Source organism: Pleurodeles waltl, chromosome 4_1 (genome assembly GCF_031143425.1).
Source record: "Pleurodeles waltl isolate 20211129_DDA chromosome 4_1, aPleWal1.hap1.20221129, whole genome shotgun sequence".
NCBI lineage: Eukaryota > Metazoa > Chordata > Amphibia > Caudata > Salamandridae > Pleurodeles > Pleurodeles waltl.
In genome coordinates, this window is record NC_090442.1 from 36,532,278 (window position 1) to 36,554,366 (window position 22,089).

The 22,089-nt window shown below is 48.1% G+C and overlaps 1 long non-coding RNA gene across 7 annotated transcripts in view; it reads right to left on the reverse strand.

Annotated features, from left to right (window-relative positions):
• Positions 1–221: 221 nt before the first annotated feature.
• The window catches only part of LOC138287339 (uncharacterized), a 130,113-nt gene continuing 108,245 nt past the window's right edge, over positions 222–22,089 (reverse strand). For 5 of the 7 annotated variants that reach the window (XR_011202199.1, XR_011202198.1, XR_011202202.1 and 2 more), the window contains one exon: positions 222–4,923. This is a non-coding gene — a long non-coding RNA (uncharacterized lncRNA). Of the gene's footprint in view, positions 4,924–5,397; positions 5,487–22,089 lie in introns of all 7 variants that reach the window. The other 2 variants (XR_011202204.1, XR_011202201.1) reach the window with 1 other exon arrangement.

Below are 22,089 nucleotides of genomic sequence, written 5' to 3' on the forward strand. Positions count from 1 at the left end.
GCAGTTTTCTTTCTAACACACAAAATGTAAATAGTTTACATATAAACTGCAGCATAACTTTATGTAAATATGAAGTGTGAGACAAAGAATTTAATAGAATCAAAACAAATCAGAACACTTTACAAGGTGATGCGCCAATTATAAATATTTGCTGAAGCCCAATTTGCACTCATTATTATTTATACCCTATATATTTTTATCAGTAAAACTGGATCTTAGTGGGAAAGTTTGAGAATATTTTAATGAAAAATATGCTGTCTTCAAATGGTAGTGCACTATCACGTGATATGTATTCAAATTAGAGTTTTTAAACAAGAACTGAGAATCATTCTAAAGAGACAAGTCTGGGGTCATGTGTACCCTACATGTGGACTAGATAGCATTGAGTAAATGTTAAGTCTATTAAATCAAGTAAAATAGTTTTTATAAGTAGACATGCTGAACTCACATATTTGAAGATGCTTTCATTTACCTAGGATCACACAATTTGAGAACAATTTATTGGTCAAGAGCATTACAACATTTTTCGAGGCCTGCGTCACAGGTATTGATGTTATAGGTGTAACAGGCTTTAACACCAAGTAGTGCTATATTACTGAAACTTAAAGCAGTTAAAAAATAAAATCACTTTTGTATTTTACAAGTATGTATTTAAATCCCTCTTATGGCAGAAATCTTCCAAGTATTCAACAGTCTGTGTGAATTCTTTGAGTTATTAACAAGACGAGTGCTAGGCAACAGGCATTCTTTTAGCTTTCCAAATAAATCAGGAATTAATTGGGTAAAAATGACAGAATTACATTCCAAAAACTTGAGTGAAGCTCAGGTCTCAATATTACCAGTAGCACCTCTCTCTCCATCACCACCGGGGAGCTAGTACCATCTCAAGGAAACTCTTGTTATTTCTGGAAACATCTAAAGACGAGCCCTTCTGAGAGCAGTCACGCTATCGAGTCTATACCCCTCTAATGCCACCTGTGCCAGACTCCCTGCTGACAGCAGTCACACTATCAGGACTGAATCCCTCTAATGCCACCTGTGCCAGACTCCCTGCTGACAGCAGTCACACTATAAGGACTGAACCCCTCTAATGCAACCTGTGCCAGACTCCCTGCTGACAGCAGTCACGCTATTGAGACTAGACTCCTCCAATGCCACCTGTACCGGACTCCCTGCTGACAGCAGTCACTATATCGAAACTGGACCCCTTTAATGCATCCTTTGCCAGACTCCCTTTCAGAGTAGTCATGCTTTCGAGACTAGATCCCTCTAATGCCCCCTGTGCAAGTTACCCTGCTGACACCCTTCACGCTATTGAGACTAGAATCCCTCTAATGCCACCTATGCCAGACTCTGCTGACAGCAGTCACGCTATCGAGATGAGCCTCATCTAGTGCCACCTGTGCCAGACTCCCTGCTGACAGCAGTCACGCTATCGAAACTTGACCCCTCTAATGCCACCTGTGCCAGACTCCCTGCTGACAGCAGCCACGCTATCGAAACTGGACCCCTCTAATGTCACCTGTGCCAGACTCTCTACTGACAGCAGTCATGCTATCAAGACTCTACTCCTCTAATGTCCCCTGTGCCAGACTCCATGCTGACAGCAGTCAAGCTACTGAGGTTGAACCCTCTAATGTCAACTGTACCAGACTCCCTGCTGACAGCAGTCACGCTACCGAGTCTAGGCCCCTCTAATTTCACCTGTGCCAGACTCCCTGCTGACAGCAGTCATGCTATCGAGACTGGACCCTCTAATGCCACTTGTGCCAAAATCCCTGCTGACAGCAGTCAACCGATTGAGGCTGGACCCTTCTAATACCACTTGTGCTAGACTCCGTACTGACGGCAGCCACGCTATCAAAACTAGACCCCTCTTATGCCACCTGGGCAAGAGTCCCTGCTGATGCAGTCATGCTACTGAGACTATACCCCTCTAATGCCACCTGGGAGTATAGAGTCCCTGCTGACAGCAGTCACACTACCAAGACTAGACTCCTCTATTGCCACCTGTGCCAGACTCCCTGCTGACAGCAGTCATGCTATCGAGACTAGACCCCTTTAATGCCACCTGTGCCAGACCACCTACTGACAGCAGGCACTATAACGAAACTGGACCCCTCTAATGCATCCTTTAACATACTTCCTCTCAGAGTAGTCACGTATCGAGACTAGACCCCTTTAATGCCACCTGTCCCAGATTCTCTGATAACAGCAGTCACTATATTGAGAGTAGACCCCTTTAATGCCACCTGTGCCAGACTCCCTGCTGACAGCAGTCACGCTACCAAGACTACATACCTCTAATTCCACCTGTGCCAGACTCCCTGCTGACAGCAGCCACTATATCGAAACTAGACCCTCTAATGCATCCTTTGCCAGACTCTCTCTCAGAGTAGTCACACTATCAAGACTAGACACCTCTAATGCCACCTGTGCCAGTGACCCTGCTGAGAGCCGTCACGCTATCGAGACTAGAATCCCTCTAGTGCCACCTGTGCCAGACTCCCTGCTGACAGCAATCACGCTATTGAGACTAGACCCCTCTAATGTCATAGGTGCCAGACTCCCTGCTGACAGCAGTCACTACATCAAGACTAGACCCCTTTAATGCCACCTGTGCTAGACTCCCTGCTGACAGCAGTCATGCTATCAAGACTAGCTTCCTCTAATGCCACCTGTGCCAGACTCCCTGCTGACAGCTATCACGCTATTGAGACTAGACCCCTCTAATGCCACGTGTGTCAGACTCCCTGCTGACAGCAGTCACGCTATTGAGGCTGGACCCCTCTAATGCCACCTGTGTCATCTCAAGCAAAGAAACTCTTGTCATTCCTGAAAACATCTAAAGACATGTTCTTCTGAGAGTAGTCATGCTGTTGAGGCTAGACTCTTCTAATGCCACCTGTGCCAAACTCCCTGCTGACAACAGGTACACTATCAAGGTTAAATCCCTCTAATGCCACCTGTGCCATACTCCCTGCTGACAGCTGCCATGCCGTTTGTCCACAGGTGGGTCAGTATTATGGTTGATGTACCTAAAGTCTGGCCAAATTTAATGCATCCATAGGATTATTTCATTGTGTGTTAAATGACGTTGTGGTTTTGCTTGCAATGTTGTAGGACTGATAATCGACAAAAGCTCTCCACACATTCAGAGGATTTCAATGGCCTTTGCAATGTGTGTGTTTGCTGACATCTCTGTAGTCTTGATAAATGACTAAAGCTCTTCACATATTTATTGCAATGATATGTTTTCCCCCATGTGGGTTTGTAATGTGGAAGATTCACTAAAGTATTTCCACATTTACTGCAAAGATATGGTTTCCTACCCAGTGTGTGTTTGCTGATGCCTTTGTAAGTCTGATAATAGACTGAAGCTCTTTCTGCATTCACTGCGCTTGAGCATTTTTTCCCTTGTGTGTGTTTGCTGATGAACCCTTAATGAAGAAGACTGACTAAAGCTACTTCCACATTCTCTGCACTTGAATGGCTTTTCCCCGTGTGTGTTCGCTGATGAATCCTTAATGCTGAAGACCGACCAAACCTCTTCACACAATCAGTGCATTTGAAAGGTTTTTCCCCTGTGTGTGTTCGCTGATGGCTTTGTAGGTGTGGTAACTGACTAAAGCACTTCACACATTCACTGCATCTGAATGTTTTTTTCTGTGTGTATGTCTGCTGATGTCTTTGTAGGTGTGATAATCGACTATAGCTCTTCACACATTCACTGCAGTCATATGGTTTCTCCCCAGTATGAGTCCGCAGATGCTCTTTTAGTTGTGATACAAAACTGAAGTTCTTTCCACATTCATTGCACCTATATGGCTTTTCTCCTGTATGTGTTTGCTGATGTCTATGTAATGTTGAAGGTTCACTAAAACTACTTCCACATTCAGAGCAATCGTAGGGTTTTTCCCCAGTATGTGTTCGCAGGTTTGATAAACATCTAAAACTCTTCACACATTCACTGCAACTGAATGGCTTTTCCCCCGTGTGTGTTCGCTAATGTGTTTTTAGAGTTGATAACTCACTAAAGCTCTTCACACATTATCCACAATGGTATGGTTTGTCCCCTGTGTTTGTCCGCTGCTGTCCTCGTAGATTTGATAACTCACTAAAGCTCTTCACACATTCACTTCACTTGTATGGTTTTACACCTTTCTGTATCTGCTGATGGTGCTTTAGTTCCGATGACAAACTAAAGCTCTCACTGCACGTGTATGATTTTTCTCTCTTGGTTGGTGTCTCTGGGTCAGGTATATATTTTTCTGCTTCCGTGGCTGTGTTTCTTGATGGGCCAACACAGCTGATAAAGCGCTTGTGTTATTCTCACACTCCATGTATGTGTGTGATATTTTGCACTGTTTTTTGATTTAACAATAAACTACAAGGGTCACTAAATACTTATCACACTCATAATATATGTAAGGCTTCTTTTTTCGGTGATTGTGTCTTTAAATCGGATAATGGTTTTGCTAACTTGCGGGTGAAGATCCTTCCTTCTCCTGGTTGATGCAAACTGGGAAGTACTCTGTATTTAGACAGCAAAGCCCCTCTTTTCTTTACCCATCATTTGTCTGGCTCAGCTTCCTTGTGCCTTTCTCTGGTTGCAGTGGTTTGGCCAAAAAGAGTTTACAATACACCCAGAGCGTGGAATGATGGTCTGTTATCATTTTAGAAAGCAAATCGCTGCTGTAACCACATCATACCCATCCCATGCTCAAAACTGCTGGTGGACACTTGTTTACACAGGAGGTGGTTTGTCAGTGTTATTGCCTTAATTTTCTGGAAGTCATTTCTTCATCTTGTGGAGTGGAGGTGCACAGCTCAGACTCTTACACCTACTGAACTGCCCTTGACTGCTTCTTCCATGATCGGTCAGTTTATGTTCAGCCTTCTTTGTCTCGGACTGCTTGTTTCCTATTGGATGTAAAAGATTGAAAATAGTTTAACGGAAACGTAATGGAATGTGAATACACAATGTTTATCTGGATGTAAACGTCAGCTGTTCTTTACCACCTTTGAAACTTATCAAGGGACATTTCACCATACACAGTTATTTTATGTGATTGATCACGTTACATCTTCTTTCCTTCATAAAAGGTGATGATTTACCAGTGTACACAGAGTAACTTAGTAAAGAAAGGGCTTTCACGGTGCACCAACGTGCTGCAGATACAGCTTTAGGTAGATGCACATGGACAATATTTCATTTTAACACGTACAGTTTGTAAAAACAGAGATGAGTCGGGACATGATGCTGTTTCTTAAGTTAGAGGAAGTTTACAACAAAGGTAACTCTTCAGGGAGTCTATAACAAAGGTAACTTCATTCACACTCCTCTTCCTTTACTGTTCAAATTGGATCAGAGAAACTGCCAACTCCAGTCTTTACCTTGTTGTTTTTTTAAGTAATCTTTGCCACTTTCCGCAGTCCCCCTGGGGATGGTTCAAGCATTTCTGGTTTCTTCAAAACCTGGAAGACTGGAGCATTAGAGTGAGTTGAGGTAGATTTTCTGTCACCAGAATATCCTTCCATCTCCCTTAAACTAGTGCAGCTTACACGGCCTAGCTCTGGCCCAACACTTCACACAAACAAGAGATTCTTTAGTTCCTCCTACAGCAGATAAAGTTCAGATCCTGTTGCACTTTAAGCTGCAGCTCCTTCCAGAATGAGGGTTTCATTGGAATACCCACCTTTACATTACACACATAGACAAGGCATACAAAAAACAGCAATATCATTAATTTAGCTGTCAAATGAGTGAATCCATCACAATGAATAATTCACCAGACATATCCCAGCACTCAACATAGTGTTCATATTAAACAACTGTTGCTTTTTGTTCCTTTCAAGGATATTTGACTAAGAATTGTCCTATTGGTGCCAAGGAGGCTACTTTCTGGCCAGAAGGGATTTTGGCCCAGCAGGAGGAAGGGAACCAGTTGATGCCTACTAGGACCAGATGGAGGACTGGAAAGGATCAAGGCATGGAAGCGGGCAGCCTGGTGTGTCGGTGTGACGGATGTCCCAGGAAATGTAAAAAGGTACAGGGCTATTTCAGACTGAGGGGTAGAACAGAGACAATGCTTATGAGAAAATCATGGAGAGGTGAAATAGTGGCAGGGCAGTGGAGAGAAATTGTTATCCTGATAGATGAAATGGACACAGAAGGTCTCATCCAGAAGAAGGGTCTAATTGGTTATGCAAATGAGGCTGCACAAGTGTACGAAAATGTTTAACATTCTGGTACTCCATAGAAATCCCTGGATCAGCTGTACTTTTTATTTTACTTTGAAAAATCAATAAAACTAGATTATTTTTTTTTAGCTTTAACAAGAGTAATAAATCGATCAATGTGGCAAAGGGACACATCCCGCGGTCCGTTACTGCTCCTAGGACCTTTGTATTATATTTGTAGACTTTGTTCCAAATCTTCAAATTAACCTCTAACCTCATTTCTAATTTCCATTTATAGAGATTCCGATAGATTGTACAAGCAGATACATTCTCTACTTTACTGGTATAGCTTTCCTGCTTCCTATTAAAGAAAATCTTTGGCAAAAAAGTTTCCAACTAATACTCTAGTGCTTTCCTAATGTTGTATATGGACACCCTGAAGTATACTAACGATTGACGATTAGATGCTAAACTTGTCGCTCATGTCCTTGAACTCGTACTCCAGCTGATTCCCGTGTTAGAATCACACACTCCTTAATCCAGTCCCCGATTTTTTCATTAAATCTTTTCCCACCTTGCCATTTCTCCAGGACCTCAGACAGCTTTCAGTGAGCGTTTGCTCGGCTTCATCCCTGCGTGTAATGTCAGGATTACCAGCAGTTTAAAGAAACATTGCAAGTGAGAAAAAATGGCATTAAATGTTGTTATTTTGGATTGTGGATTTTGAAGACTAGTGCTGTGTTACAAGTCCAATCTCCTTTAACGTATAATTGATAAAGAAGTATCGAAAGCATGTTCCTGTGGTGCACTATGAAAAGGAATATGTTCATTCATGCACTTCTGCATATTATGATCGAAGATCAGGCAATGTCAGACCACCTTCAAATTGCAGAAGACATAGGCCCTCATTATGACTTTGGCGGTCTCTAAGGAAGACCGCCAAAGCCATTGGCGCCAGAATACCGCAAGTGCTGACGGTCTTCCGCCCGCCATAAAATGGGTACTGCTGGATCTCCGCCACACTTTGGGTTGAAATCCTGCAGTAGCCATGCTGGTGGATGGCGGCGCACTGGCGTTGCTACCACCTTCGCCGCCCGCTGAAGGACCCCACCAGCCGTATTAAGATCATTAATAAGGCCTGGCTCTGTCCTGCTGGAGGGATGCTGCCAGCGGTGGCAGCGCCCCTTCCCTGCCGAACGACCTCTTTCCCGGACAATTCTCTGTTACCGGTAGCCCTACTGCCATGGTTTCCGTGGCAGTGCTACCGCTACGGAAACCATGGCGGTAGGCCAGCTCATAATGCCGCTGGCAGTCTGCTGTGGATCGCGGGGCCAGAGATGTACTTCTCCAGCCCGGCGGTTCATACCGCCATGGCAGTATGAGTGGAGATGTGGCAGGTTGGCAGTGGCACACTCATAATGTGGCGGTATACACCGCCAGCCTGTTGGCGGTGATACCGCCACATAAACCCTAGCGGTCAAAAGACCACCAGGGTCTTAATAAGGGCCATAGTCACTTTAAGCTATGATAAATAACAATCCTCCAACAGTTCTGGTCTTGCAACCTAGTGCAACAGCTGTTTTTCTTTTAGTTTTTGCAGGCATATGCTATACAATTGAAAAAAAACAATAATTCTGACAGCTACGTGTAGAGGCCATACGTTTGCAATTTAAAAGTAAAATACATATGTCATATCATTTAGTGTATCTATATAGGCATAGCAATCAATCAATCAATAATTTATAAAGCGCGCTATGTAGCCGTTAGGGTTTTGAGGCGCTAGGGGGCAGGGGGGTGGTGGGGGGGGGTGGGTGGTGCTGCTATCGTTCGAAGAGCCATGTCTTGAGGAGTCTCCTGAAGGTGAGGAGGTCCTGGGTCTGGCGTAGTGAGGTAGGGAGTGCGTTCCAGGTCTTGGCGGCGAGGTAGGAGAAGGATCTGCCGCCAGAGGTCTTGCGCTGGATTCGGGGGACGATGGCGAGGGCAAGGTTGGCAGAGCGTAGTTGACGTGAGGGAACGTAGAAGTTGAGTCTGGTGTTCAGGTAGGTGGGTCCGGTGTCGTGTAGAGCCTTGTGTGCGTGGGTGAGGAGTTTAAAGGTGATCCTCTTGTCCACAGGGAGCCAGTGGAGGTCCCTCAGGTGAGGGGAGATGTGCCATCGGCGGGGTATGTCGAGGATCTGGCGGGCGGATGCGTTTTGGATGCGTTGGAGTCGTTTGATGTCTTTTGTTGGGATGCCTGTGTAGAGTGCGTTGCCGTAGTCTAGTCTGCTACTGACGAGGGCTTGGGTTACCGTCTTTCTGGTTCCTGTTGGAATCCACTTGAAGATCCTGCGGAGCATGCGGAGGGTGTTAAAACAGGAGGATGAGACTGCGTTGACCTGTTTGGACATGGTGAGGGCGGAGTCGAGGATGAAGCCGAGATTTCGTGCGTGGTTGGCTGGGGTGGGAGGAGGGCCTAGGGCGGAGGGCCACCACGAGTCGTTCCAGGCCGAGGGGGTGCGTCCGAGGATGAGGACTTCCGTCTTGTCGGAGTTAAGTTTTAGGCGGCTGTTGCTCATCCATTCGGCAATGGATTTCAGTCCCTCGTGAAGGTTGGCTTTGGCGGTGAGAGGATCTTTGGTCAGGGAGAGGACGAGCTGAGTGTCGTCGGCGTAGGAGATGATGCTGAGGTTGTGCTGGCGGGCCAGTTGTGCGAGGGGGGCCATGTAGACGTTGAATAGCGTTGGGCTTAGTGAGGAGCCTTGGGGGACGCCGCAGATGAGGTTGGTGGCTTTGGAGTGGAAAGGTGAGAGTCGGACCCTCTGGGTTCTGTCGGAGAGAAAGGAGGAGATCCAGTTGAGGGCTTTGTCTTGGATGCCGGCTTCGTGTAGACGGGTTAGTAGGGTGCGGTGGCAGACTGTATCGAAGGCGGCTGATAGGTCTAAGAGGATCAGGGCTGAGGTTTCGCCGTTGTCCATTTGTAGTCTGATGTCATCTGTGGCGGCGAGGAGTGCAGTCTCTGTGCTGTGGTTTCGTCTGAACCCGGATTGGGAGGGGTCTAGGATGGAGTTGTCTTCTAGGTAGTGGGCGAGCTGTGTGTTGACGATCTTCTCGATGACTTTTGCTGGAAAAGGGAGGAGGGAGATTGGACGGAAGTTTTTGAGATCGTTGAGGTCAGCCTTAGGTTTCTTGAGGAGAGGTTGGATTTCTGCGTGCTTCCAGCTGTCCGGGAAGGTAGCTGTGTTGAAGGAAAGGTTGATGATCTTGCGGAGTATGGGGCGATGGCGACGTCGGCTTTGTTGAAAACGTGATGTGGGCAGGGGTCAGATGGAGATCCTGACTGGATGGAGTTCATGGTTTTAAGGGTTTCGGCGTCGTCTACTTGGGTCCAGGTGGTGATGTGGTCGGCGTGGGAGGAGTTGTTGGGGGTGGGGTCTGGCGGAGGTGAGGTGTTGAAGCTGTCGTGGATGGCTGCGATTTTCTGGTAGAAGAAGGTGGAGAGATCGTCGCAGAGTTTCTGGGATTGAGGGATGTCGTTGACGTTGGCGTTGGGGTTAGAGAGTTCCTTCACGATGCTGAAGAGTTCCTTGCAGTCGTGAGCGTTGTTGTTAAGGCGTTCTGTGAAGTGGGAGCGCTTGGCGAGTCGGAACAGTTGGTGGTGTTTCCGGTTGGCTTCCTTGAGGGTAGCAAGGTTCTCGGGTGTACGCTCGAGGATCCATTTTTTCTTGAGTTTCTGGCAGGTGCGTTTGGAGGTGGTTAGTTCGTCTGTGAACCAGGCTGGTTTTTTCTTTTCTTGGTTGGCAGTGGGTCTCTTGAGTGGGGCTAGGATGTTGGCGCAGTTGAGGATCCATTGTTGGAGGTTGATGGCGGCGGACTCCGGGTCGGTGGGGTCGGGTGGAGGGTTTTTGGCGAGGTTGTTGGTGAGTTGGTCTTTGGTGACTTTTCCCCAGCGGCGGTGAGGCGGAAGAGGGGTGCGGTGGTGTTCGGTGTTTTTCTTGAAGGAGAAATGGACGCAGTGATGGTCGGTCCAGTGGAGTTCGGAGGTGTGGCTGAAAGAGATGTGGTTGCTTGAAGTGAAGAGTGGGTCAAGGGTGTGGCCGGCGATGTGGGTGGGAGTGTTGGCCAGTTGACGGAGTCCGAGGTTGGAGAGGTTGGTGATCAGTGATGCGGTGTTGACATCATTGTTGTTCTCCAGGTGGAAGTTTAGGTCTCCTAGGAGGATGTAGTCTGAAGAGGCGAGGGCGTGGGTGCTTGCGAGGTCAGAGACGGTGTCGCTGAAGAGGGCTCTTGGTCCTGGAGGACAGTATATGAGGGTTCCTCTGAGGGTAGTGTTGGGGTCCGTGTGAATCTGGAAGTGGAGGTGTTCGGCTGTTTTGAGGGTGTCGTCCGTGTGGGTATTGATCTTGAGGGTAGCTTTGTGGGCGATGGCTATTCCTCCGCCGATTCCGTTGGTGCGATCTCTTCTGGTGATCTTGTAGCCGTCAGGGATGGCGATGGCGATGTCAGGGGCTGAGGAGTCGTTCCACCAGGTTTCGGTCAGGAAGGCTACGTCTGGGGCGTTGCTGTCGAGCAGGTTCCAATGTTCTATGGCGTGCTTTCGTGCGGAGCGTGTGTTGAGGAGGATGCAGTGCAGATGGTTAGTGTTGGTTGTTGCTGGCTTCGTTGTTCTGTTGCAGGTGAAGTTGCAGGTACGGCAGGAAAAAGGTCCTTTGGTGTGCTTCGGGCTGGCCTGGAAGCACTCTGTGGAGGGGCCAGGCTTGAGGGCGAGGAGTTCGCTGGCCGAGTAACGAAGGCATGGGGCGCGAGGGCCAGGGGGGGTGGCGCTGGGCACGGTCCAGGCGCGGACGGGCGCGGACGGGCGCAGACGGGCTTGCCTCTGGCGCGCCTCTGGCGCGCCCGCTGCGCGGATGCGCAGCACCAGCCATTAAGAAGGGAGGGGGGAGGGAGGAGCAGCTGGGAGGCGGGAGGGAGCGGCGAATGGGGGCACGAGGGGGGCGGGGCCGCAGGGAGGCAGCGGCAGGGAGAGAACTGCAAGGGGGAGCGCCCAAGGGGCGAAAACAACAAAAACAAGGCACAAAAAAGTCGGGCACAAATTAGAAAAACAGTCACAAAAATACACTAATGGCACAAAATACAATCGGGGCACAGCAATCAGAGGGGCACAACGGGGGCAGACGCGCAGGAGGCAAGGCGCTTGAAAACAATAGAAAAGCACTTACAGGACGGCGAAAAGTGGCACAATCAGAAGGGGCACGACGGGGGCAGAAGCGCAAGGAGGCAAGGAGCAGAAAATATAGAAAACACTTACAGGGTGGCGGAAAGCGGCACACGGGTCAAGTGAAGCTTACTAGAGCCCACTAGACACCAGGAATGAGGCGCAGGAGGATGCCTGCGGGTGGAGGAGGGCCTCGAACACGCTAGCAGCAGCGTGGGCGGGGGTCAGAGGCAGGAGACAGCAGGTTGGTGCTGCGGACGTGGGGGGCGAGCTCTAGACCTAAGGCAGGTCAGAGGTCGCTCACCCGCGACGCGCAGCGCCAGCCATTAAGAAGGGAGGGGGAGGGAGAAGCAGCTGGGAGGCGGGAGGGAGCGGCGAATGGGGGCGCGAGGGGAGCGGGGCCGCAGGGAGGCAGCGGCAGGGAGAGAACTGCAAGGGGGAGCGCCCAAGGGGCGAAAACAACAAAAACAAGGCACAAAAAAGTCGGGCACAAATTAGAAAAACAGTCACAAAAATACACTAATGGCACAAAATACAATCGGGGCACAGCAATCAGAGGGGCACAACGGGGGCAGACGCGCAGGAGGCAAGGCGCTTGAAAACAATAGAAAAGCACTTACAGGACGGCGAAAAGTGGCACAATCAGAAGGGGCACGACGGGGGCAGAAGCGCAAGGAGGCAAGGCGCAGAAAATATAGAAAACACTTACAGGACGGCAGAAAGCGGCACACGGGTCAAGTGAAGCTTACTAGAGCCCACTAGACACCAGGGATGAGGCGCAGGAGGATGCCTGCGGGTGGAGGAGGGCCTCGAACACGCTAGCAGCAGCGTGGGCGGGGGTCAGAGGCAGGAGACAGCAGGTTGGTGCTGCGGACGTGGGGGGCGAGCTCTAGACCTAAGGCAGGTCAGAGGTCAGAGGTCGCAGGTCAGAGGTCGCATAGCCAGTCACTGTGGTGAATTCTAAGTGAAAGTGTTCCTATTTTGATTGGAAATATTGTGTGAGTGAGTGGGTGGGTGAAAGGGAGACTGGATAAAAATGTAGATCAACGATTGAGTGCCGTATGAATGGACGTGAGTTATCAAATACAAAAAGAGTTAGTGGGCAAGCGAGTCCATGAATGGGTGAGTAAGTCCATTGGTGGGCGAGTGAGTCTGCATGGATGGGCGGGAGAGTCCGCCTGGATGGGGGAGTGAGTGCGCATGGATGGGGGAGTGAGTCCATGGAAGGGCAAGTGAGTCCACGGAGGGGTGAGTGCACATGGGTGGGCGAGCGAGTGCCCTTGGGTGGGCAAGTGAGTCTGCAAGGATGGGCGAATGAGTACATGGATGTGTGAGTGAGGCATGGGGTGAACAAGTGCACATGGGTAGGCAAATGAGTCCATGGGAGGGTGAATGAGTGCATATGGAGGAGCGAGTGAGTGCACGGATGGGCAAGCAAGTCCACGAAGGGGTGAGTGAGTGGACATGGGTGGGCCAGGGAGTAAACATGGGTGGGGAAGTGAGTGCCCATGGGTAAACTAGTGAGTGTGTAAGAATAGGCGAGCGAGTCCATGGATGGGCGAGTGACTGCATGGGCGTGCAAGCGAGTGTGTACTGGTGGGCGAGTGCGCATTGGTGGGTGAGCAAGTGTGCATGAGTGGGCGAGCGAGTGTGCATGGGTGATGAAGTGAGTGTGCATAGGTGGATGAGTGAGTGCGCATGGGTGGGCGAGTGAGTCCATGGGTGGGTGAGAGTCTCCATGGATGGGTGAGAGAGTCCATGGATGGGCAAATGCATCCATGGATAGGTGAGTGAGTCCATGGATGGGCAAGTGCATCCATGAATCGGTGAATGAGTCCATGGATGGGCGAGTGAGTCCATGGATGGGTGAGTGAGTCCATTGATGGGTGTGTGAATCCATGGATGGGCGAGTGCATCCATGGATAGGTGAATAAGTCTATAGGTTGGTGAGTGAGTCCAAGGGCGGGTGAGTGAGTCCAAGGATGGGTGAGTGCATCCATGGATGAGAACTGCAGAAACTTAAGTAAAAATGGGAAAGTGAGATAGGAGCACTATAAGCTGCAGACTCGGAGGAAGGACTGGAACACCGTAGGCAGGGCACAATTCAAGATAACTTCAGATTGATACAACTAAAGATCCTCACAGGGCCTCCTGCAGCAGGAACAGAGTATATGCAGGTGATATAGAACATGAGACCGTCACAGGCAGAATAAGGGACCCGGAGCACTCCCTTTGGATCTGGCATGTAATACAGGAGTTTGGACAGAGTGTGCTCCATGGGGTAAGATAATTTACACTCCCCAGGACACCTCAATCTGTCCTGCTGGGATTGATGGAAGAAACAGATCTATGGAGGCATAAACTAATGTTGGGGAACACAGGATTAATGACTGCAAAAAGAGACATTAAAAACAAGTAGGTGAACCAGTTGATGCCGACTAGGATGGGGTGGATGACTAGAAAGGATTAATACATGGAGGTGTATGCGGGTTAGGGATGTCCCAGGAAATTAGAAATTATATGGGGCCCGTGGAAGGACTATTTCAGACTGATACACGGGACAAAGGACTGCATCCTGTAGTAATTTGTAGCTCCCAGGACCTTTGTATTATATTTGCAGAACTCTTTGCAACTATCCACATTAACTTCTAACCTGGACGCTAACTTCCTTTTATCTAGCATTCGACTGACCGTCTGAACAGATACATTCTGTACATTACTAATGTACATTGCCCAATGCCCAAACCCAGCAAAAAATTGCAAACCAGTACTTCAGTGCATTCCTGATCTCTTAGATAGAGACCACAGAGTATACTAGCCATTGACATTCCCTTGTGGCCTTATGCTAAACAGTGCTCTAGTGCCTTCCTAATCTTATAGACCGAGATCCCAGAGTATACTAGCGGTCAGCAGTCCCTTGTGTCCTTGTGCTAACCAGTGCTCTAGTGCTTTCCTAATCTTCTAGATGGAGATCGCAGAGTATACAATCCATTGACAATCCCTTGTGTCCTTGTGCTAACTAGTGCTCTAGTGCTTTCCTGATCTCACAGAAGGAGATCTCAGAGTATACTAGTGATCGGCAATCCCTTGTGTCCTTGTGCTAACGAGTGCTCTAGTGCTTTCGTAATCTTCTAGACCGAGATCCCAGAGTATACTAGCAATCAGCAGTCCCTTATGTCCTTGTGCTAACCAGTGCTCTAGTGCTTTCCTAATCTTCTAGATGGAGATCGCAGAGTATACAATCCATTGACAATCCCTTGTGTCCTTGTGCTAACTAGTGCTTTCCTGATCTCACAGAAGGAGATCTCAGAGTATACTAGCGATCGGCAATCCCTTGTGTCCTTGTGCTAACTAGTGCTCTAGAGCTTTCCTAATCTTCTAGGCTGAGATCCCAGAGTATACTAGCGATCTGCAATCCCTTGTGTCCTTGTGCTAACTAGTGCTCTAGTGCTTTCCTAATCACCTAGACCAACATCCCAGGGTATACTAGTGATCAGCAGTCCCTTGTGTCCGTGTGCTAACCAGTCCTCTAGTGCCTTCCTAATCTCATACATGGAGATCCCAGAATATTTTAAAGATCGGCAAACTCTTGTGTCCTTGTTCTAACCAATATTTCACTGCAGTGATTCCCAACCTTTTGTGGACCCCCACCTTATCATTAATTAAACCTGGGGGCCCCCACAGAATTATTATTGGAATCGGGGGACACACTAATGAGTCATTAGTTTAAGCCAGGGACACAGGCATGTTACAGTGGTACACCATGAACAACCATGTTAATTCATGCACGTCTGCATTGTAAGAGCTACGATCCGGCAATGCCAGACCACCTTCAACAGAAGATATTGGGGGTCATTACAACATTGGCGGTAAAAGCCGATTACCGCCGTGCAGAAGACCGCCAACACACCGCTGTGGCCGCGGAAATCCGCCACAGCTATTATGACCCACATCCCGAAATCCGACAAAATTCAGACACCCACACAAGTCCGCCACACCAAAGGTCAGTGATAAACTGGTGTAGGAGGCTGGACTGGCTTGTAGTGAGTACCAAGGGGTACTTGCACCTTGCACCAGGCCCAGTTATCCCTTATTAGTGTATAGGGTGTCTAGCAGCTTAGGCTGATAGATAATGGTAGCTTAGCAGAGCAGCTTAGGCTGAACTAGGAGACGTGTGAAGCTACTACAGTACCACTTAGTGTCATATGCACAATATCATAAGAAAACACAATACACAGTTATACTAAAAATAAAGGTACTTTATTTTTATGACAATATGCCAAAGTATCTTAGAGTGTACCCTCAGTGAGAGGATAGGAAATATACACAAGATATATATACACAATAGCAAAAATATGCAGTATAGTCTTAGAAAACAGTGCAAACAATGTATAGTTACAATAGGATGCAATGGGGAAACATAGGGATAGGGGCAACACAAACCATATACTCTAGAAGTGGAATGCGAACCACGAATGGACCCCAAACCTATGTGACCTTGTAGAGGGTCGCTGGGACTATTAGAAAATAGTGAGAGTTAGCAAAATAACCCACCCCAAGACCCTGAAAAGTGAGTGCAAAGTGCACCAAAGTTCCCCTAAGGACAAAATAGTCGTGTTAGAGGGAGAATGCAAGGAAAACACAAATCAGCAATGCAACAACGATGGATTCCTGTCTGAAGGTACCTGTGGAGCAAGGGGACCAAGTCCAAAAGTCACAAGCAGCTCGGAGATGGGCAGATGCCCAAGAAATGCCAGCGGTTGGTGCAAAGAAGCTCTTACTAGGCTGAAGAACTGTGAATACTGCAGGAACGACAAGGGCTAGAGACTTCCCCTTTGGAGGATGGATCCCCCACGCCTTGGAGAGTCGTGCAGAAGTGTTTTCCCGCCGGATGGACGCCAACAAGCCTTGCTACACGCAAATCGTGCGTTTGGCGTTTTTGGACGCTGCTGGGGCCCAGGAGGGACCAGAAGGTCGCAAATTGGACCTGCAGAGAGAGGGGACGTCGAGCAAGACAAAGAGCCCTCACTGAAGCAGGTAGCACCCGGAGAAGTGCCAGAAACAGGCACTACGAGGATGCGTGAAACGGTGCTCGCCGAAGTTGCACAAAGGAGTCCCACGTCACCGGAGACCAACTTAGAAAGTCGTGCAATGCAGGTTAGAGTGCCGTGGACCCAGGCTTGGCTGTGCACAAAGGATTTCCGCCGGAAGTGCACAGGGGCCGGAGTAGCTGCAAAGTCGCGGTTCCCAGCAATGCAGCCCAGCGAGGTGAGGCAAGGACTTACCTCCACCAAACTTGGGCTGAAGAGTCACTGGACTGTGGGGGTCACTTGGACGGTGTCGCTTGATTCGAGGGACCTCGCTCGTCGTGCTGAGAGGAGACCCAAGGGACCGGTAATGCAGCTTTTTGGTGCCTGCGGTTGCAGGGGGAAGATTCCGTCGACCCACGGGAGATTTCTTTGGAGCTTCTGGTGCAGAGAGGAGGCAGACTACCCCCACAGCATGCACAAGCAGGAAAACAGTCGAGAAGGCGGCAGGATCAGCGTTACAGAGTTGCAGTAGTCGTCTTTGCTACTATGTTGCAGGTTTGCAGGCTTCCAGCGCGGTCAGCGGTCGATTCCTTATCAGAAGGTGAAGAGGGAGATGCAGAGGAACTCGGCTGAGCTCATGCATTCGTTATCTAAAGTTTCCCCAGAGACAGAGACCCTAAATAGCCAGAAAAGAGGGTTTGGCTACCTAGGAGAGAGGAAAGGCTACTAACACCTGAAGGAGCCTATCACAAGGAGTCTCTGACGTCACCTGGTGGCACTGGCCACTCAGAGCAGTCCAGTGTGCCAGCAGCACCTCTGTTTCCAAGATGGCAGAGGTCTGGAGCACACTGGAGGAGCTCTGGACACCTCCCAGGGGAGGTGCAGGTCAGGGGAGTGGTCACTCCCCTTTCCTTTGTCCAGTTTCGCGCCAGAGCAGGGGCTAAGGGGTCCCTGAACCGGTGTAGACTGGCTTATGCAGAATTGGGCACATCTGTGCCCAACAAAGCATTTCCAGAGGCTGTGGGAGGCTACTCCTCCCCTGCCTTCACACCATTTTCCAAAGGGAGAGGGTGTCACACCCTCTCTCAGAGGAAGTTCTTTGTTCTGCCATCCTGGGCCAGGCCTGGCTGGACCCCAGGAGGGCAGCTGCCTGTCTGAGGGGTTGGCAGCAGCAGCAGCTGCAGTGAAACCCCAGGAAGGGCAGTCTGGCAGTACCAGGGTCTGTGCTACAGACCACTGGGATCATGGAATTGTACCAACAATGCCAGGATGGCATAGAGGGGGCAATTCCATGATCATAGACATGTTACATGGCCATATTCGGAGTTACCATGGTGAAGCTACATATAGGTAGTGACCTATATGTAGTGCACACGTGTAATGGTGTCCCCGCACTCACAAAGTTCAGTGAATTGGCTCTGAACAATGTGGGGGCACCTTGGCTAGTGCCAGGGTGCCCTCACACTAAGTAACTTTGCACCTAACCTTTACCAGGTAAAGGTTAGACATATAGGTGACTTATAAGTTACTTAAGTGCAGTGTAAAATGGCTGTGAAATAACGTGGACGTTATTTCACTCAGGCTGCAGTGGCAGGCCTGTGTAAGAATTGTCAGAGCTCCCTATGGGTGGCAAAAGAAATGCTGCAGCCCATAGGGATCTCCTGGAACCCCAATACCCTGGGTACCTCAGTACCATATACTAGGGAATTATAAGGGTGTTCCAGTAAGCCAATGTAAATTGGTAAAAATGGTCACTAGCCTGTCAGTGACAATTTGGAAGTAATGAGAGAGCATAACCACTGAGGTTCTGGTTAGCAGAGCCTCAGTGAGACAGTTAGGCACCACACAGGGAACATATACATGCACACCTATGAGCACTGGGGCCCTGTGTGACAGGGTCCCAGTGACACATACATATAGGCCACAAACCTATGAGCACTGGGGTCCTGACCAGCAGGATCCCAGTGACACATAACAAACATACTGAAAACATAGTGTTTTCACTATGAGCACTGAGGCCTGGCTATCAGGATCCCAGTGAGACAGTGAAAACAGTGACAAACACCCTGACATACACTCACAAACAGGCCAAAAGTGGGGGTAACAAGGCTAGAAAGAGGCTACCTTCTCACACAACCCCCCCCCCAAACGAAGGACAATAAGGCTAACCTTGGCCAGTTGAGACTTTATTGTCTAAGTGGTGATAAGTAGAGAGTAGCTCTGCAATAGACTGGTTACTCCCTTTATCATCCACTATATGGTTACTTCCCTGTGGGGATGTAAACCACCCTGTTTGAAGTTTTTTAGCTAACCAACAATGTGAAGATGTATTTTCAGAGTTTCTATCAGTAAGTTTTAGTTTAGAGCAGTGGGAATTATCCACTGAACCTATTTGTAATGATGGAAATGCCAGACAGGGATGCTGTCTCAGTAAAGCCATAGCTGGGCAAAAACTTTGTCCATTTGGCTGGAAGAGAGAACAGGGATGCTGTTTCTCTTGAGTTGGAGCAGGGCAGGGATGCTGCCCTATGAGCTCCACACTAGGGCAGGGATGCTGTCCTAAGTGTTGTGAGGTAGTGCAGGGTTTCTGCACTAAAGTTTCTCTGGGAGGGTTGGAGGGATGCTCCATGTTAACTAAAATGGTGCTCTTTTTGTCACCAATGTTAGTTATCCCACAGAGAGGTACTTCCACCTCAGGGAGTCCAGCTTTGCCAGCTGATGATTCCCTTGGAACAGGTGCCACCCCAGGAGAGGTTTCTCCCACCACAGGAATATTATCCTGAATGGTAGGGTGGTTAGGGGATACTGTGATACCCTTTTTACCTGTTGATGGAGAGGGATCCTGAGTTTTCAGGCCTTCTCTCCTTTGCTTTTTCATTTCACTTGAAATGAGAGGGAACAATTCCTCAGGGATGCCCAGCATGGCTGCATGGGCATAAAACTCTACATCAGCCCAACCTGAGGCCTCTAGGTCATTACCTAAGAGACAGTCTACAGGTAAGCTAGGTGATACCACCACCTGCTTAGGGCCAGTAACTCCACCCCAACTAAACTGAATTATAGCTAAGGGAAGAAACTTAGTGGAGTTATGGACATCAATAATCTTATACTGTTGTCCAATGATGTGTTGTTCAGGAGGCACTAGGTTTTCAGTCACCAAAGTGAAACTGGCACCTGTGTCCCTGTAGGCCAAGGCCTCAACACCATTTATTGAAACTGTCTGCCTGTACTTATCCATTGTAAGGGGACAAGCAGCCAGTGTGGCAAGGCCAATGCCACTAGGTGTGACAGAAACTGTCTTGGGACTGATTACATCAGTTTCCACTATGGACCCATAAGTGAACCCAACTACACCCTTTGCTTGACTGTTGCCAGCAGTCCCACCACTAGTACCACTACTGCTAGGGGCACTAGAGCTTGATGTATTAGTGGTGGTAGGCTCAGGGGGTTTACCTGGACAGGACTTATCCCCTGGCCTATGGCCTCTATTTTTACACACAAAGCACCAAGGCTTTTTAATGTGTGCAGGTTGGGAAGAAGAGGAAGAATTTGTTTTATCCCCACCCTCTGAAGAGTGTTTAAGATTTGAAGTGGGATCTTTGGTTTTACCCTTATCCCCATGCTTATCTTGAGATTTTTCACCATCTTTCTTCTTATTGCCATCTTTGTCACCCCCTGTATGAACTTTTCTGTTCACCCTTGTTCTGACCCATTTGTCTGCCTTCTTTCCCAATTCTTGGGGAGAGGTCAGATCAGAGTCTACCAGGTACTGGTGCAACAAATCAGACACACAATTATTAAGTATATGCTCTCTCAGGATTGTGTTATACAGGCTTTCATAATCAGTAACTTTACTGCCATGTAACCACCCCTCCAAGGCCTTCACTGAATGGTCAATGAAATCAACCCAGTCTTGTGAAGACTCCTTTTTGGTCTCTCTGAACTTTATCCTGTACTGTTCAGTGGTTAAGCCATAACCATCCAGGAGTGCATTCTTAAGAACTGTAAAATTATTGCCATCACTTTCTTTCACAGTAAGGAGTCTATCCCTACCCTTTCCACTAAATGATAGCCATAGGATAGCAGCCCACTGCTTTTGAGGGACATCCTGTACAGCACAGGCCCTCTCAAGTGCAGCAAACCACTTGTTAATGTCATCCCCCTCCTTATAAGGGGGAACTATCTTGTGCAGATTCCTGGAATCATGCTCTTTTGCAGGATGACTATGGGGAATACTGCTGCTGCCACCATGGGTATCTAAACCCATCTTCTGTCTTTCCCTCTCTATTTCTAAAGACTGTCTATCCAAATCCAGCTGTTGCTTCTTGAGCTTCAGTCTGGTTTGTTCCACTCTCAATCTATTGAGCTCCCTTTCTAACAATCTGTCATCAGGGTGGGTGGGAGGGACATTTCTAGATACAGAGGTATGATGGGAATGAACAGAAGGAGACCTGTCCCTTACAAGGGGCACCCTAACAGCTTGGCTACCAGTATAATGTGAGAGCACATCATCAGTATGATGTGATTCAACCTCTGTACCAACTATGCTAGACTGTCTAGTAATGGGCAGGCTGAGAAGTTTCTTTCCTGAACCTTTTCCTGGGGGAGTCCCTGGATCAGATTGAGAACCATTAGCTACTTTTTCTACAGATTGGGCACTTATGGCCTTATCCTGTACTCTAAGCATATTAATTAACAGTTCTAAAGAAGGATTCTTCCCTACACTCAAACCTCTCTCTATGCAGAGACTCCTTGCTCCTTTCCAGCTAAGGTGATCATATGCAAGTTTGGACAGTTCAACTTTTTGGCCTGTGCCAGACATTTTTAGAGAGAGTTAAAGTGATAGACAAAGAAAAAAAGTTTTCAGAACTTTTTGGAAAGACAGAAAAAACTTTTTAAACTTTTAAGAACTTTTTGAAAGTTTAGAAGTACTTTTCAGCACTTAGAAAAGAGTGAAAAGAGGAAATGCAAAACTTTTTGGCTATGTGTATATACACTGACCTTGTTTTGTATATTTTTCTCTTATGAAAAGTACAATGACAAGAGTGGTAAGTAGTCTCAAAGCACTTATCCCGTCGCTGCTTCCAATGTAGGAGGCTGGACTGGCTTGTAGTGAGTACCAAGGGGTACTTGCACCTTGCACCAGGCCCAGTTATCCCTTATTAGTGTATAGGGTGTCTAGCAGCTTAGGCTGATAGATAATGGTAGCTTAGCAGAGCAGCTTAGGCTGAACTAGGAGACGTGTGAAGCTACTACAGTACCACTTAGTGTCATATGCACAATATCATAAGAAAACACAATACACAGTTATACTAAAAATAAAGGTACTTTATTTTTATGACAATATGCCAAAGTATCTTAGAGTGTACCCTCAGTGAGAGGATAGGAAATATACACAAGATATATATACACAATAGCAAAAATATGCAGTATAGTCTTAGAAAACAGTGCAAACAATGTATAGTTACAATAGGATGCAATGGGGAAACATAGGGATAGGGGCAACACAAACCATATACTCTAGAAGTGGAATGCGAACCACGAATGGACCCCAAACCTATGTGACCTTGTAGAGGGTCGCTGGGACTATTAGAAAATAGTGAGAGTTAGCAAAATAACCCACCCCAAGACCCTGAAAAGTGAGTGCAAAGTGCACCAAAGTTCCCCTAAGGACAAAATAGTCGT